The sequence below is a fragment of the Sminthopsis crassicaudata genome, chromosome 6 (genome assembly GCF_048593235.1).
Source record: "Sminthopsis crassicaudata isolate SCR6 chromosome 6, ASM4859323v1, whole genome shotgun sequence".
Lineage (NCBI taxonomy): Eukaryota > Metazoa > Chordata > Mammalia > Dasyuromorphia > Dasyuridae > Sminthopsis > Sminthopsis crassicaudata.
The window spans coordinates 159,181,359-159,200,484 of record NC_133622.1 but is presented as its reverse complement, the minus strand read 5'-3'; the positions used below and the strand labels follow the sequence as shown (position 1 = coordinate 159,200,484).

General features: G+C 34.5%; 1 protein-coding gene and 1 pseudogene across 1 annotated transcript in view; one reads left to right on the top strand and one right to left on the bottom strand.

The window, feature by feature from the left end:
- FRAS1 (Fraser extracellular matrix complex subunit 1) overlaps positions 1-19,126 on the top strand; it is a 488,324-nt gene that overhangs the window by 56,490 nt on the left and 412,708 nt on the right. The gene's annotated exons all lie outside the window — the stretch shown is intronic.
- On the bottom strand, positions 4,631-5,231 carry LOC141546224 (small ribosomal subunit protein uS7m pseudogene; annotated as a pseudogene).

Sequence of the window (19,126 nt, the reverse complement as noted above, 5' to 3'; positions counted from 1 at the left end):
TGATAGATATATTATCCTGTATGTCCTTAATACATCCTTTTTGATTGATTAATCTCTGTTGAAAAGGAAAGAAAATTCTTCTTAATGTAGTGTTCTTAATTCCTTTGAAATGATCAAATTATACTCCAAGTGAATTATCTATCTACTGGGAAGATTGTCTTTTGCCGTTCAGTTATTTCAGTCACATTTGACTCTTTGTGATCCCATTCGGTGGCAAAGACTTGGGTGTGTTACCATTTCTTTCTTCATTTCATTTTACAGATGAGGAACTGGGGCAAACAGGGTTAAATGATTTGCCCAGTGTCACACAGTAAGTGTCGGAAGCCATATTTGAACTCAGAAACATGACTCTATACCATGCTATCTAGCTGTTCTTGAAAATTCTATGTCCTGTTTTAAGGGGTATAATTTTAGCACTGTTGACACTGCAAATTATGGATACTCATGTCAAAGCCATCATTTGCAAAGGTTGAAATTTCCATTTGCATATTAACTTTGCTTATAATCAATTTCTTTTACTATTAATATGAATAATGCTCTTCTGAAGTGCTTATCAATGGCTCTATTCCACTGAGTTCCATGTGAATTGTGTATAATGTTTAATTTTAATTTTTAAATTAAGTTTTCTTTTTTTTTTATGACAACCCTTGGCTCAAAGGGTCAGTTGTAGGGGACTGTCTTCTCAATGGGGGACATGAATTACTCAGTGCCTTGTTCCTGCATGAGAGTCAGGCAGATTTGTGAGAGCTGAAGAGATAAGTCCAGCCTCTTTTGGCTTCTATGAGAGAGAAGATGCGCCATTCCAGCCTCTCCAGGGAAAGATTCTGGGAAGAAGCCAACATGTAGAGACACTGGCTATCTCTTATCATGTTCCCGTCTCTATCTTTGGGAGACTTTGGGAGAATTTCCTCTTCTATAAGGTTTAGGACTTGGTTGAGCTCTTGCTCCCAAGAGGAGTACGCCTTCACTCTATTTTCTGGTATATTTTCTCTGATATTTCATATGATTTCTATATTATTATTGATTTGGATAAATGATATTATTTACTATATTTTTAAATTATAGAACTAGTGTTTGATAGGAAAGAGTTCATGTCTTGGCTATAAAACTTGGATCACTCTTCAATAAGGAACAGTGAAAACTACTTCCCATAGATTAATAATAATAATAGAGATATAATTCTAACCTAGTATCCCCTCTTTTTGAGGAGATCAAAGTGGCCAATGTCTGCCCCAATCTTTTATGTCCCTTCTTGACCGGAATCAAAATCTGTCCTAGAGAAGAAGACGGTAGAGATATCTACTCTTGTTTTCCTGTGAAACACCTTTATATAGGTGCATGTGGACATTCATGGACTATATAAGCAAAAAACAAAAAGATAGCCATACCACAAATCCTCCTACACAATTAACTTCACCTTCCCATTTGGGAAAAACAACAATGTCCATCCAATAACAGATATTCATAAATCAATTTACACAAATTCTTCATTATATTTCTCTTCCCTTTCCCTTTGTTGCTGATGAAGTAACTGAGGCATATTGAGATTTACTTGACCAAGGTACTAGTTCAGATAAGTGAAAGATTTGGCTCTCTCATTTAACCTTCGATTAAGCCTTCTGGCTGAATGAACTTTTGGATGTGCTTTAATTTAGGTTATTATCAATTAGTCAACAAGCATTTGCTAAGTACTTGGTGTGTGCTGGACACTGATTTAATGAAATAGCCCCTCTGGAGTTATTCTCCTAGTTTCCTCTCTCACTGGTAATTTGGGTGTCCAGAGGGTTGCTAACTAAAGATTGCAGAGGTGACACTTGAGGTTTTAGGGATTTTATCTCATGAGCCGCCACTGGTGTACACCCTTTTCATTATCTTTTTGTTTGTTTCATATGTAACATTTTTGTTTTATTCTGAGCATACACATACACAGAATTTTCATAAAAAGTACACAAAAGAGGATTCTGTATCAAACAATGATTATTTCATATAGTTTTCATTTCCTTCCAAAAGTATATAATAAATTTAATGTTATTTTCAAAACTGACCTGCTATTTTACTACCTTTTATTCTGAACTTTTTTCTGTGAATTAAAAAAATGTTACTTGATTATATAGTGCAATCTCTCCTCAATCTTTATTCCTTGTTTCTTAAGACTATTTCCTTGATTATTTAATGACATTGGAAACTATAGCATTTATATAAGACTCCTCAACAAGGGTTTATGTATATCATGTTATTTGGATATATTTCTTGCCCAACAGGATAGGATAGAATGCTGGATTTAAGCTATTTGTGCAATCGAATAATTTTGGAGCCAGTAAAAATTTCAGTAGCTTGTAAAATTTGCATTGGTCTTCATGTTTAAGGGGCCTTTCGTCTTCCTTCCCTAATCTTGGTCCCTAATTTATGAGAATAAAAAACTTCAAATACTTGTTTGCATAAAGAAATATATTATCCTGGATTCTACAGAAAGGTGATAGTAATGTCCCCATCATCAGCCTATTTCTCTCTTATTAATGAATAGTAATGGACATGGCCTGAAATTGCTGTAGTTTTTTATCTAGTTTCTCTTATGATCATGCATGAGTTTATGGCATTATTAGAGATACATTCAGTATTCATTAAACACAAATTTCCTAGAGAAATAGCCAAGAATGAAAATAGAAAAAAAATTAGAATGCTGCAAATTTCCTTTAGGCTTAGTGACTAATTTTTTTTCATAATATGTTCTGATTATGTAGATGAAATTATTCTCATGACTGTTTTCAAGTATTTTTCATTATAAGGAAACAAAAGGGCATCTATTTTTATCTCTTTGGGAAAAATGCGAAAATAAGCAACCCAGATAAGGAAGAGCATAACATAATTAAAAAATAAAAAATAAATCTTAGTCTAAAAATGATATTTGCAGTGCCCTTGTGTTTCAGCATGCTCCTTAATTTGTTTGGAATTAAATATAGTTCTGTTTGTTCAAAAGTAGTTTATTCACTAGAGTTCAGGATCATCTCTACCCTAGTGTTTCTTCCCACTGTGCTCCTTTTTATAGTCGACTTAGCATCTAAAAGAGCAGGCTTGAGGTGTGGGTAGTCATAGAACAGTGTGAGTGACTTAATCTTTGTGTTCTGGAGCCTAATAAAAAGATTTGAGGTCAAATCCTGCCTCAGGCACTTATATTAGTTGTGTGACCCTGCACAAGCCACTTAGATCTTATTTCTTCTCATGCTATTTTCAATTCTTTTTCATTATAATTATAAGGAAACAAAAGGGTACCTTTTTATTAAATTTTTTGGAGGAGGAAATATAAAAATAAACTCAGATAAAGAAGATCATAATGGATAATTACATTTTTTTATAAGGGGAGATAAGGAACAAGCATTTACTTACTGTGTGTCTGGCCTGATTTTAAGTGCTTTACAAACTTTATCTCATTTGATCTTCATAATAGCTGTGAGAGGTAAATTCCATTATCCCTATTTAATAGTTGAGGAAACTGATGCAGGCAGAAGTTAAATGTACCAAGTTACACAGCTAGTAAAATTGAGGTAAAATTTGAATACAGACTTTCCTGTCTCCAGGTTTAGTGTCATCAGGTAGCCTTTTTTGTTTCTTAAAACCCTAAACTAAGAACCAGAAATTGAAGCTGACCAGTGTAATTTTAGTGCCAAGGGTAAAAGAGGAGGATAAATTATAAAAAGAAAAAATAAAAGCCCAACTAAACAAGATACTCGCATCTCTTTAGGCATTTTTTTCTGGCTTAATTCCCATGCTTAGAAGGCTCTCTATCCTCATGTCTGCCTCCTGACTTTCTTCAGGACCCAACTAAAATTTCACCTTTTACAGAAAACCTTTCCCAATATCTCTTAAATCTAATATCTCCTCTAAGCCCCTGCTTTTTTTTTTTTTTTTTTTTTTTTTAAAGTGCTAGAGACTGGGTTTATTGCTTTTCATAAATTTTGTTCAAAACTGATTTGTGCAACAAAGCTATCTTAGCCAGGCTGGTTTTAATGAGCTGTTGAGCAAAACATTGGTTTGATGTTGGATTTTTAAAAATCTATCTACATACACAACACACATAAATATATGTTGTATATGCATATATGCAGACACATGCACACACACATATATATGCATGTAATTTATTATGAGCTAGCATAGGACTTTTTCATAAGCTTTTTTAAAATTGAATGCTGCTTCTTTTTGCAGCCAGAGGTTTGGTTAAAATTAAGGCAAAGGATATGTAGCTTTGCTCAGCTCATCTGCAGAAGCCAACCTGTATTGTTTCCTCTGCAGGAAGAAAATGGGACAGGCTGGGGAGTGGGAGGTGGTGGGGTGGCCCACATAGGCTGACTCAGCTTGAGTAATGTGCTATTCAGATGCCTCCCCCTACATTTTACCTGGCTGTTACCAATATGTACAAATGGATGCTTTACTATAATTTGTGGTAAGACCAGTTGATAGTGGCAAAGTGATAAGAGAGGAATCTAAAGTTCCAATTGCTCTCCTCCCTGAAAGCTACACTGCTGATGTCCCATCTTCCAAATAATGAAAATGAATGATTTTCTTCTTGTTCAGGTTGACCTACCCAGTGGCAGAGGGGATGGAGGCTGAGTAACCGTACCAGACTCTCTTCTTATGGATCTACCCTTCTTACCCTGTACCCCATTAGTGGTAGTGGGCAAGTCTCTGCCCTCTTGTGCAGGTCAGGCTTCCTCTTGACCGCTGGGTTTTAGTTATGGAAGATCTCTAGTAATTAATTCATGAGACAGCTTTTCTGATGTCAACATCCTACAGGACTGATTTTATCTGGCATTCTTGAATTATCAGTTTCATGGCTAGGGAGCCCAGTAACTCACTCAGTGGGTCTGGGCCAAGGACAGGCTGACAGTTCGATAGGAACTGGTGAAAGATGGTATATGCTTTACACTCAGGGACCTTGGTTCCTTGGCTGTGGCTGCAGGGTACTTTTTTGTATTGCTTTCTCCTGAGGGTTCTAGGATCTAGTCCGTATTTTGTTTCCTACTTTCATCATCATGTTGGTGAATTTATTGACCTCTGAATCCTCAAACCAAGAGCTTGTCTTGGGGAGGTATGCTTTGAAGATCTGTGAGGTTCCAAGATCCCACTCAAACTTCTGCTTTTTAGTTACCTCCTCCAAGGGCTTAAAATAGTCTTTATCAAGTTGTGGGTTCTTTGTAGTTAACATCACAGCAGCTCCATCTCATTTGTGTCATTCTATCTGACCACTTCTTCTTGCTCTCCTTTGCCCCTTCCCTTTTTTGATCATTCTCTATTTATCTTTTATATAACTCATTTTTTACGTATTTGTTTGCTTGTTGTCTTCCCCATTAGATCGCAAGTTTCTTAAGGGCAGGGACCTTCTTTTGAATTCCTTTGTTTCCAAAAGCTTGGCACTTGGATTGGCATATAGTAGGCACTCAATAAATGTTTATTGACTGACTGCCCTATAAATATCAGAGAAGATTGACTAAAGGAGAAAGCTATTTTTTAAAAATGCTATTTCAGTCTGACCTTTTCTTCATGCTAACTGATGAAGCCGTCAGTGGTGTTTTCCAATATAGAAACTTGGTGTGGCATTCTGATGACTTATTTATAACCTGCCTCAAAAGATTACTTTATATTCACGAAGGAAAAGCTCAATTATGCATTTAAAACAGTTGGTAGTTAGGCTTAAAATTGTCAGGATGAAATGTTATCCTGCCTGTACCATGGTAGCATACATCTGAACAAAATTATTCCTTGTTCCCCACCCCCTTCCCTCTTTTTTTTTTTTTTTTTTTTTTTTTTTTTTTTTTTTTGAAGTTCAGGAAATCAATTTGTGTTCAATTTCTTGTGTAGGGTAAAACCTGAGTACATGTACAAAGCTGATGAGTGGAGTATCAATGGAATCTCTGTTAGCTCATTTTTCATCAGGGAGATACATTACTTCCCCAAAGCCGTGATCTAGGATGGTTGCCAAGTGGAGTTTAAAAAAAAAATACGCAAAACCCAACAAACAACATAATTCTTTCATGTAGTACTCTCTCCCTTTTTGCTTATCATGCTGCCGGCTGGAAAACCCATTTAAAACCAAAAATCCACTGATGCCTTTGCCTAAAGCTGTTTCTGGATTTCAGATCCATTCAAACATTTTTCCTCTGATGGGACTGAAAGGACAGAAAGAGAGAACTTTGTATTTACAGATTTATATAGAACTAGAAAGTGGAAGATGGTTCCATGTAAGATTTATCACATTTAGTTGGGTACTCTTAAATTAACAGTTTAGGGTTTGAATAAGCTTTGGGTAGCCATCTGAATTCTTATATTATATCTTATATCATTAACTGAACCTAAAGGTCACATTTTAGAAGATTTTCCTACAGAAATATCACAGCCTATTCCTTTTTCAAAAAAATTTATATCCCATAAGATTAAGCTTTTTTTGTTTGTTTGGCGCCAGCCTCTCAAATGAACCAGAGAGGGATGAAGCGCTTCTTCAACAGCTTGGTATTGATCTGGCTCATTTGAAAATGGCCTTTTTGGCAGTCAAGATATAGTCTTCTTATCACTTTGTGACATCATTATTCCAGCATGATCCCTCATTGGGCATTTTTTCCCTGCTTGAGGACATGTGGGTTCATTTGAAGTGTGAGATTCCTTAAAGAAGCAATGGTTTAGGTAAGATACCAAAAAAAGATAGTGTAAGTGTTTATTTTTAGCCATCTAAAAATGACCTCAGTTTCCAGAAGAGCGGATTCATTCCCATGTATTGCCAGCCACTTGGGAATAAGAATAAAAATTAGCCAGTGATTTCAGTTCATCTTGTTAGTTGTCGCTAAAGTTATTTAACCACCATGCTTCATTGTTTCTGCTTATATTTTCATGCAGTAGATCCTATAACCGCTTTTATATTTTTACTGATACTTTATTCTTTGCCACTTCCACACAAATCCTCCTTTATCACTACTGTGGAGTATAAGACGTCTCTCTGTCTCTTTCCCGGCCTCACATCTCTAGTAGATTTTTCTAGTCCAGCTTTTTCTGTAGTATGCTATTTTCCCTTAGCTCTGAATGTGAGAGTGTTATTTTGTAGAATCTTGGAGCTGGAAGAACCCTAAATTTTAATTTCCTTATTGGGACTTTGAGAGATAAAATAGCTAATTCAAAGTTAAATATCTATAAATAAGATAAGATGTATAACAGATTTATTAATAAAATACCCATGGAATTTGGGCGATCATTATTCTCATTATGAGCAACATGTCTTGAATGAGAACTCACGAGACTGGGCACTTCCTAGTATCCTTTATACACCGTGCTGTATTACATAGGTAGGGGGGAACTTTCCACCTCATTTCCATCCATTGAATGAGGGATGACATTTGCAAAGAACTAAATGACTTCCATTAAAATCTATAAAATCATCTATTTAAAGCTGGAAGGACTCTTAAAGGTTATGCAAGGTAAAATGCTTCATTTTATAAATGGGGAAACTGAGGCTCATAGAAATTATTACTTGCCCCTTGTCATTTAAATAATAAGGAAAACATGCATACAAAATATATACCAAGTAAATATAGGGTATTTAAGGAAGGAGGGAACTGGCAAGTGAGGATCAGGAAAGACTGCATATAGAGGATGGTGCTTGAAGGAACAGAGTGCTTCTGTGAGGTTGAGAGGAAAGCAGGAATTGGATTATAGACACCAAGATAGCCAGGGCAAAAGCTGGGGGACCCCTTTGCTAGTAGTGGGAAGTATACTCAGTCTTCTAGAGTCATGACTGGCCATTACATTGATCAAGGTTCTTAAGTTTTTCAAAGTTGTGTTCCTTTTATAACATGATATATATTGTATCAACTGTTCTCAGTTTTCTGTTCACTTTGCTTTATATCCTTTAATACAGGTCTTCCTAGATTTTGCTGTCTCTATCCCTTTGCTAATTTCCTATGGGGCAATAATATTTTTTTAATTCATGTTACCATTTTAGGCACATTTGATCAATTACTTCCTAATTGATGGATACCTATTTTGGTTCCAGGTTTTTCTTTTCCTATAATAAAAAGTATTGCATCAAATAAAACATACACCCATGGGTTCTTTCTCTTTGTCTTTGACATTTTGAGGGTATATGCCAAGTAGTAGTCAAAGCCAGGTCAAAGAAGTATGCATTGTCTAGTGAATTATTTTGAACAGTTCTGAATTGTTTTCTAAAATGGTTGGACCAACTACCTATTAGGGGCCTGTCATTCTATAGTTCTGCCTCCAACACTAAATGTTTTCAATATTTTTGCTTCTTTGTTATTATGGTGAATATGAAATATGGAACCTCAGTATTGTTTTGATTTGTTTTCTCTTATTAATGTTTTGTAACACTTTTTCTTAATTGTTGATAGCTTGCCTTTTTTTCTTTTCAAAAGTGACTTTTTAATATATCTTTTAACCATTGATCTATTGGAAGGTGGCTTTTGTTCATATTATATTTGTAAAAATTTCCTATGTAATTTGAATATTATACCTTTATTAGAGAAATTTGGTGAAAATATCTTCCCAGATTACTTTCCCCTCTAGTTTTTATCATAAATTATTTTTTTAAAAAATCTCCATTCTTTTATAGAAAGATGGATTTTGTTAGTTGGATCTCAGAGTTTGCTTGTACATTTTTGCATCATTACAGCCTCTGTTTTCAGATTTCTTGTTGCAGAATGTCTGAAGTTGCAGTTTTCTTGATATGAGATATAAGTAAGACTTGTGATCTGATTTTGAGTGTCCAGTAATTACCAAAGTTGATCACTAACAGCAGTCACTGAGACAAGAATCACTGGGAAAGTGTGAGTGCCTTGAGCGCAGGATGATGTTATCAATCTGGATGATCAAATTGCATTTCCACTTGAAGCCAAGGGCAAGGATTAAATGACTTCTAGGAAATCTTGAATTTTTTAGATTTTGCCTTATATTGCTGAGAAATTTTTTTTTCAAGGAACTATTTAAATTCTTAGTAGATACCATACAGATGAATAATAAGTGATGAAGAGAGTTATGATAGTTATTATTTCTATCCAGAGTCTCTGTTCAATGCAGATAACTTACAGTTCTTTAGTTACTTTTGAGACATGACAAATACTGATTTATTTTTCCTGAATTGACATTTATGATTTGTTCGTGAGGAGTGTAACCTGATCAGGTGGGCCTGATGAAGATGGAGGGGAGGGGAGATTTCCTGCTAATCTGCTTCTTCCCAATGCTACTGAAAAGCTCCACCATGAGGAAACTCAAAAGTCCCTATCCTGAGTGAGCTGAGTTGCTACCAGACCTCTAAGTGACAATGATTCTTCCTTCTGATCATCTCTTTGTTCAACAATTCCAATGCTATGTTCTGACTGTGTTTTGTCCCAAAGGCTGAAAGAATTACTATTTCCAACTCTCCATCATGGAAAACATCTAGTTTTTAACATACCTATCTGGTGATGTCCATCCCTTTTGACTTAACTGATACTTGGGTTGTGGGCAATGATCCTTTGTGTCTGCTTGAAGATCATTAAAAGTGTCCTTTGAGGGTCCCCCTAAATTCAATTTGTGATCAAATATTATTTCACATATGTTTTGACTATTTAATTTTCCTAATTTTTCTTGAATAAATATTTAACTTGGGTGGGTGAGGGAATGAATAAACAGTTTTTACTAAGATGTTTGGAATGCTTCAAAAAGAAGGATGTTTTTCAGTTGTCTTCCTTGGAACACAGTTATCCTTGGGAGATACCATATATCACCATAAAGCCGTGATTATATCTTTCTATTTTAGGATAATAATAATAATAACAACATTATTATTTTAATAGCATTAATGTAGTATCTTAAAGTTTGTAAAACACTTAAAATATTACCTAATTTATCCTTATAAAACCATAGGAGGCAAGTTCTATTCTTCTCTATTTACAGATGACAAAACTTAGATTGATGGTTTGCTCAGGGTCACACAGTGAGTAAATGTGTGAGCCTGAATTTGAATTCAAGTCTTCTTGACTTCAGGGCTTCTTTTCTATCTTCTATCCTGGTTAACAGTCTTCACTTAGATTATTGAACATTTGAGTTCAAAAGAATCTAGGATCTAAGTACTGGCTAAGTCATAAGTTGATGGAAGTTACCAAGTAGATAAATTAGATTAATTCTCAATTTGCCATAGTTCTCCCAGACTATTTTGACTTGGGGTAGGCATTCCAAACCTCAAACAAACCCCAGAACACAAACTTACTGCCTTTTTTTTTTGTTTGGTAGGAATCAAGTGTTATTGTTCAACACCTGTCCATTCCCCGGGAGCATACAGCTCTGTTTCACTCTGCTAAATGAAGATGTGTACAATGGGTTGCATTTGGGGAAGATGTGCTTTTAAATGATTGCAAAGACACAAATCTTCTTGTCTATGGGCTCTTGAGTACCGAAATCCTATTCGTTTCCCTCAGCTACCTTTGTCATTCTAAGTGTGTCGATCCCAGTTCTCTCAATGCCTGATAGGTGAATGTTTTGCTTTTATCTGATTCATTCTGAGGCCCAGATTATTTCTCTTGAGACTTTTTATTGAGCTGTTTCCCTCTGAAATATGGAGAGAGGATTTTTCCTACAGGAGAGAGAGAACTGTTAGACATTTTCCCCCCATGTTGAGTTCGAGTAAACTATTCTGTATATTAGGAACACAATAAAACTTTTTTGAGCGAGAGGTGAGCTAAACACTTATTTTTTATTTTTTAAATTTTTTCCCCTCTTTTTTGTTAAAGCTTTTTATTTTTCAAAATATATGCATGGATAATTCTTTGACAATAACCCTTACAAAACTTTTTGTTCCAGTCTTTTCCTTCCTTCCTCCACCTCCTCCCCTAGAGGGCAAGTAGTCAAATAGATGTTAAATATAGTAGAAATATAAAACACTCACTTTTAAAAAAGCAAATATATTTTATCTTAAGTTTTTTTAAATTGCTGTTTTTCCTGAACTGAAATACTCAAATAACATCTTTTTACAGATGTGTTCATGCATACATACACACATGCATCCCAGAACACAATATTCTCTATGAATCTCCATGCCTTTGCTTAGAAAAAAAAGTATATGTGTTACTTTTAAAACTATTCTGTTTATATATGCTTCTCTTGAGAGGTGTTTTTTTTAACATCCTATGGCAGATTTTCTATCTTACTGGGTCAAAAGTATATTTAATTTGGAATGGGTGAAAATGAGGAGGGTGAGTGGTTTAGGGAAGACCCTGTGTTTCTGGCAATGAAGTTTTGTTTTCCATGGAGAATTCTAAATCACTCTTTAAATGTGAAACAATAGGCCCAAGCCACATATTTGTCACCATTTTTTTTTCTCTGTAAAAAAAAACACAGGTAGTTCTTGGATCTGGATGATTGATTTATTAATTGCTTTCTGTGTGCTAGGAACTATGCTAAGTCCTAGATAAACAAAAACATGAAAACAAAACAGTTTCTACTTTCAAAAAGCTTCCATTTTAATAGGGGAAGTCAAAACCTAAAGAAGATGTGGAAATTGTAGAGGAAAGTAGGAAATGAGGGGTACTGAGACAAGGCAACTGGTGTGAAGATGAATCACATAGGTGGAAGTAAAATAAGCAATGTGATTGGTACTCTCCAAGATAAGATGATCCTGTGTAAGGACTCTGCATGTACTCAGAGAGGCAAGAAGTCTGATATGGAATTAGAACCTTTTGGAGAGTGTTTGAAAAATGAAATGAAAGCTAGCATGCTTCAGTTTGTATTCAATTAGTATCAGTATCGCTATTTGGGGCTCTCTTAATTTACTTCTAGTACATTCCTTTATGTGTAAATCATGTTCCCATTTTGACCTTATCTTGGTACATGGTAGTTTTTGCCATACTATTTTCAAGTTTTCCCAACAGTTTTTGTTCTAAAAGTTTGTCTGTCTGTCTTTTCTCCCTCCCTTTCTCTCCCTCTCTGTCTCTCTCTCTTTCTCACACACTATTACTATGGTCATTTACTATAATACAATTTGTACTTAATCTTATCCACTGGTCCAGCACTCTGTTAATTGCTGTACCAGATTGTTTTTGATAATTACTGGTTTATAATATAATTTGAGATCTTGTACTGCTAAATTTCCTTCTTTTGCATTTTTTTCATTGATTCTCTTGCTATCTTTGAGCGTTTGTTCTAGATGAATTTTGCTATACTTTTTTTCTAGTGCTTTAAAAATACACATTACACCCAGCCCAGGGTAATTGGGGTTAAATGATTTGTCCAGTGTCACAAAGCTAGTAAACATTAAATGTCTGAAATCCTATTTGAACTCAGGCCATCCTTACTTCAGGGCTGTATTCTATATACTGTGCCATCTAGCTGCCCCTAAAGTTAATTTTTTGATAGGCTGATTGATGTGGCACTGAATAGATTAATTTAGATAGAAATATCATTTTTATTATATTGGTTCTGCACTACCCATGACAATATTTTTCATTTGTTTAGATTTGAATTTATGTCAAAAGTTGTTGTGTTTATCTTGCCAAGTAGATTCCTAAGTATTTTATATTGCCTAGAGTTATTTTTAGTGAAATTTCTATCCCTTGGTAATGGGTTTTGTTGGTAATGTATAGAAATACTGATTGTTTACATGGGTTTATTTTGTATCCAACAACTTTGCTAATTTCAGGTGGTTTTTTTAGATGATTTTCTAGGATTTTCTAAATATAACATTGTATCATCTGCAAAGAGTGATAATTTTGTTTACTCACTCTTATAGGTTTCTACCACTAATATGCCTGGCAAATAGTAGAACTTAACAATTACCTTTTTTTTTTTTATTGAATGAAATGCTTTCTAGCATATTTTTTTTCCCTATACTTTCTTGAATTTCCAAACCAGGTACATATTTTATGTGCCTTTTCCCTATAACTAGATACAAATAGAGAATTAATCCATTTTTTTTTCTTATTCTCTGCAAAAACTTATTTCTCCTTATGTATTCTAGGGATTCAGAAAAGTACAACAGTTTCTAGTTTGTAGATGCCACTAAATCTTACTAGTACTTAGGATCATTTGACAATTTCTTTTAAGATGATCCAAATGAGCAGACCGATTTCAGAAAAACCTGCAAATCATTTAATGAACTGATGCTGAGTAAAGTGAGTAGAACTAGGTGAACACCTTAGGTGTTCTCTTAAGTAAGGAATGTTCAGCTGGTATTTTCATTGAACATCTGAAAACTGGAAAATTAGCTTCTGCTTTCAGGCTTGTGTTTAGAAGGACTCTCTTACTTTCTACTTCAGAGTAAGCACAGTCTAGCCCTCTATCCTTTGGGTCATCTAGCTGTCCCCATTGTTGCATATAGAATTTTTTAGCTGTTCTTGTGTATGGCACCATATTGGATTTGGATTTTGCTGCTCTTATCTTGAAGTTGTTGCATCTAAGCTGTTTAATAGGGTACACTACCACATTCCCGTCTCTCCTAACTTCCTACAGGAAGATCTGGGAATGAAAAATGGTTTCATTTGTGGTCTTCTCTTATGAATGAACCATCATGGTTTCTATGATGTATCCTTTACTAGTTCAGGAATCCACGATCCCAAAGAAATGACTCCTACTGTTGACTCAACTTAAAATTCTTGTTCACCTTAGTGGATAGTCTTTGTGAATTCTTGTGGTTGAAAAAAATCATCATATGGTAGTCATTATCTCCAGATTTAGTAGAATGATCTTTGGATGATGGAAGAGTCAGCAGCTAGATTCTTACTTGAAGCTCTTCCAGTTTGAGTACCATCTTGTTGGTCGGTTTCCCCACCTACCTCTCTCATTCCCCCCTCCCCATAGAGTATTGAAGGATCATGGATCATTACATTTATCATCATCATGTGGGTATGAATATATTAAGTTTTAAAATATTTATTATTTTTGGCTTCTATATCACCTTTATTTCAGAATATATCCCTCCCTTCACCTCTGCCTAGTGACTTATTCCTTGTAACCCTCCGCCCCCCAAAAAAGAAAAAAAAAGTTTAGCATAACTAACAAATCCATACATTGAGTTGAATAAATTCTTCCATACTTTACTCCTGTTATCTCATACCTCTGAGGGGACAGAAGCTTTTCTTTAGTGCCAAGTTTGGTCATTAAAATTACATTGCATTAATTTATTTTTATTGCTATGTATAAATTTATTGAATCAATTAGACTTATTTTCTTAAGTGAAAAGTTATGTCTTGTCTAGGACTTCCAGGATTTAGAATTTTCAGCAGGGAGAATTGTAATTTCTCTTAAAATATAATTTGTCTTTTACTAAACCTTTTCTTTTTTCATGCTCTTTCCCCTCCAATAGGGGAGTCTGTCTAGGTTCTGCTTTTCCCATCTCTTGTATATCAAAACCCCTGCTGATTTTGAAGAGAATTCCCAATAAAGAAAGTCACCAGGCACTAAAAGATTCTTAGAGGTTGGTCTTCCTCCTCTGTGGAGCTATTGTATCTTGTTAATTCTGCTCATTGTTGGATTTTGTGAGAATCCTTTGTGTGCAAGATGACTGGTGCTATTAGTGGAAGATGGAATAAATAATGAACTAGCTGGTGTCAAATTACATGTTGGCAACTCTTAATTGGGAAATTGAGATGCAAATTAAGATCCAAGTTTTGACAGTAGCACCTCTTTCTAAATAAGGTTTTTAAACTGTGTCTTCTTGTTCTGTAACTAATATGGGCTTGAATTGTGGAGAAATCTGCAGTAATTTTCAGCAAGTTCTGCATTTACCCAATTTACCTAAACAGTGGTCCTGAGATTGTTTATTTAGATGGAGAACCATGAATATCAGGCTTTAGGGAAGATTCCTTCCTTAAATTGCCATATGTTCTTTGGAAAATTGCTTCACTTTTCAGGTCTTGTCAATGGGCAGTGAAGACAGTTATTGATTAGAAGGCACTCGGGTCAGTTTCTAAAGTAATGTGAATGTACCAAGTTCAATAATTGGATTAGGAGAGAAATGGAATTAGGATATGTTACAAGAGGTGATGTATTCTTTTGATGGAAAGTCATTTTTATACATAAGTTGGGCACTTTTCTATCAGAGAAGGGAAATGTAGGTAAATGAATGAGTTCTTGTATAATTCTTGTATTTCTCATAAAGTAGAGGATTTATTTTCAGCTCAGTCACCAATAAATCGGTTCTTTACTGGTAGGTTTTGGGTGACATCAATCAACAAGTATTTATCATTAGGATAACTACATATTTAAAAGGACTAACAAGTGGTACTTAAAAGATCTGCAGTTTCATATGCAGTTATCTATTTTATTACCTGATATTATGAAATGCTTGTTTTATTACATAAACTTAAATAAATATAAGAAAAATATTTTTCATGTGCCTCCTATGAGCCTCGCGCTATGCATATGCATTTTCTTCCTGCATAAGGGATAACTGTTTATGAGATATGATTAAGAAACAGATATTTGCTCAGTGTAAAATGCTAAATGTAGTCATGGAAAGCCAAGAATAAAATTGTGTCAACAGGGTACATAGATGAATCTTTTCACTGATACCTTTATGATATACAAATAATTACCTTCCTGATTAAATCAAGAAGGCAGCAATACAACTGGCCAAGAGAATACGTCATTCTTCTAGAATCCTCAGATAGTTAAGCCTCTAAAAATGCTTCAAAGTACACAAAACATTAAATGATAACCCTATGTTAGTCCATTGCCTGTCTATAGATAGATAAATGATAAGTGAAAAGTGGATAAATAACCCATTGATACCAATTGACTTTTAAGGGCCCTGATTTTAGGATTTGATGTAACTGCCAGACTGTTCCTCTAGAAACTAGATTCTTTTCTCCCTCTTCCCAACAAGGTTGTATTGGTTGTGGATTTATTTTGTATATAAATGTTTGCACTATGTTTTTTCCCTTTAAACATTTTGAGGCAGGAACTATTTGGCATTTTAATTTGTGTTCCTGGTACAACATCTTAACATTAGCTGTTTAATAAATGCTTATTCATTCATTCATAACATTCATTCATCTCATGAATTAAAATTAAACAGCAGAAGCCATCCTAGTAGTAAGAGGAAACTTTTAAAGAATGATATGGATGATAGAAAACAAATTCCACTTATTTCCCTATACTTTCAGTATGTGTATATAATAGAACAACGAACAAAATTTATTTCAAAGCAGGCCCAGTTTTATTGTTCTTTCCATCCCAGCCACTCCTCTTCTCTTTCCAGGGAGCATCTGGCTTAAAATCATCCCTATCTCTCCCAACTTTTAGACTTAGCTATTTGAAGCTTCTAGAAGGATGACATTTATTTTCTTGATCAGATATAGTGTTGCCTTCTTGATTCAATCAGGAAGAAATTTATTTGCATTTCATAAAGGTATCAGTGAATAGATTCATCTATGTACCCTGTTCTCATTTTACAATTTAATTCTTGGCTTTCCATGACCACCTTGACTTAGGTGTTTGTGTGTGTAAGTGAGAAGCCCCTTCTGTAACATAAACAAAGGATGAATATAGAAGCAATGAGCATTGCTGTCAGAATGGTGTCAGGAGTTCTAAATCTCAGGATGAAGCAGTGATGGAAAGAAATATTAAGGACAACCTAAAATTGATTTTTCTCAGGTATAATGGATTTTAAAAAAAGAGGATCAAAGAAAGGATCATTGTTCAGGATGGATGGGATCATGGACAATTTCAGTTTCTCTATCAAGAAGAATGATCTTTGGTTTAGAAATGACAGAGTATATATGGATAAAAGATAATTGAAACCCCAAATAAGTATCGAGGTTGTAAAATATAAGATTAAATGTAAAGTATTCTTGGGGCTCAAAAAAATCAACACATATAAGATGGGGGAAATTTGGAGAGATAGCACTTTGAAAAATACAATTATCCCTTTCATATCCTGACTTTCCCCATCATGGTTTCAGGTTTCAATATATCATGGTAAGCTTAAAGAAATGAAATGAAAAATTTTGGGGAGTTTTTCAAAGACTAGCAGATGACATAAAAATGTTTTTACTTAGCATTGGCTACATATAGCCTATGACCAAATATTTAACATAAATTTTACAATAAGGTATTGTAAACACTCCATAAAAGAAAAAGAAAAAAAATTCACACTTCTTCTCTGGTTCAAAGGGAGGGCCCAAAATTTTTAACTAGCTTTTCCATATTGTGGTTGTGGTGAAGTGCCAGTTCTCTAACCTCAGTGATGTGGAAGGGATAGCTGTATGTGAGAGTTTTATTGAACTTTAAGCTTATGCCAGAGAGTTTCATTTGATCTTGAATTGCATTAAGAAAGGCATAGCTTCCAGGAATAAGGAGGCAATAGTCTCTCTGAACTCTATTCTTATTAGAATCAGATTACATTCTGAGTATTATGTTCATTTCTGAGTGCATTTTTAGTAAGGGCATTTATATAAGTTGCAAAATATCCATAGGAAAATAATGGGAAAAAAGGGTGAAGGGTCTTGAGTCCATTTTATGTGAAGATATTTTGAAGACATGGGGATTGTTTAACCTGAAGAAGATTCAGGGGTACATGGTAGCAATTTGTTACCATGATTTCTGACTTTTCATCTTTTTTTCCCTATCCCTTTTCCTCTTCCTCACCCTCCCCTTTCCCCCAGATAAAAAGAAAAATTATGACCTATGTCTCAAATATTTAAAGGCAAGCAAAATAAATTTCACACATTGGCCTTATTTAAAAGTGTATATCTCACTCTTTATTGTGAGTTTAATATGTTAGCAATCTTCAAGTATTTCCTGGAAGAGGGGGTTGGCTTTGGTTTAGCCATAGAAGGCAGAACTGAAAAGAGAGACTCTTGATCTTAATGTCAGGAAAAAACTTCCTAAGATTAATACACTGACCAGTCATGATTTTCTAGAGGACTGATGATAAAACATGCTGCCTTTTGGCAAGGAGTGTTTGGATAGTGGTGCAGAATGGATTATCCATTTGCAGACATGGCCAAGGAGTTGATTTGCTTCTGTTGTTCCTAAGTGGATTGGGCTCCCAGAGAGGCAGTGAGCCACTTTTAGTGATCTTTGGAAGACTATTCAGAACCGGAGAGATACTCCTCAATCACATACTTCATATCACACAATCACAGAATTATAGAATTGGAAGGAACTTCAGCAACTGTTAACTACAACCCAGAGCAGAAAAGATTCCTACTCTACTATACCTAACAAACAGATATCCAGACTCTGCTTGAAAGTTTCAATGAGAGGGGGATTTTTTTAAACTCAGGTATAAGAAAGTGGGAGGTAGGAAGACATATAACTAGATAGCAAAAAATGAAGGTATTTAGGGAATTGTAAAGCCCAACATACGCCAACCATATGTTTTATTTAACAATATTTTTACTGATGATTTTCTTATTGTCATAATTATTTCAACAAGTCATCATCTCATTGAACCTGTAGTATGTGAAAGAAAAACAATTAAATATCTGATATGGTGACTACATCTGATCACATATATAATATTTGGAAGATGGGGGAGTTGTGTTTTATCATCTGTTCTATAAAACCTTTTTTTTTTTTTTGGTTTTCAGTTACTTAGAGTTTGCCTTCCTCTTAGAAACCTATTAATTTTATTTTTAAAAAAAGTCATTATGTATCTTGTTTTCATTATTCTGCTTTATTTTTCTCTATGTAAGTTTATATTTCTCTTTGCACATTTTTTGTGAGTCTCTTGGATTACTCAGAATAAATATTATTGTCTTTACTGCACAATAATGTTTCTCCATTTTCATATACCATAGATTTTTCATACATTCCACAATTGATGGACAACTACTTAGTTTTTGGTTCTTTGGTATGACAAAAATGCTGTTATGATTATTTTGGTATATATTGGACTTTTGTTTCTCTCTTTGATTTTCTTGGGGTATATAACAAAGGTTGACCTTTACTTGAATAATTCCAAATTGATATATATATGATATATACACTTCACAGTGTCACCATTAATATATGAATATGGTTGTCTTTCTCATAATTCTCTCCAGTATTGACTTTTTCATCTTTTGTCATCTTTGCCAATTTGCATGCATGTGCAATCTCAGCATTGTTTTGATGACTATTTCTCTAACTATTAAAGATTTGGAGTTTGTTT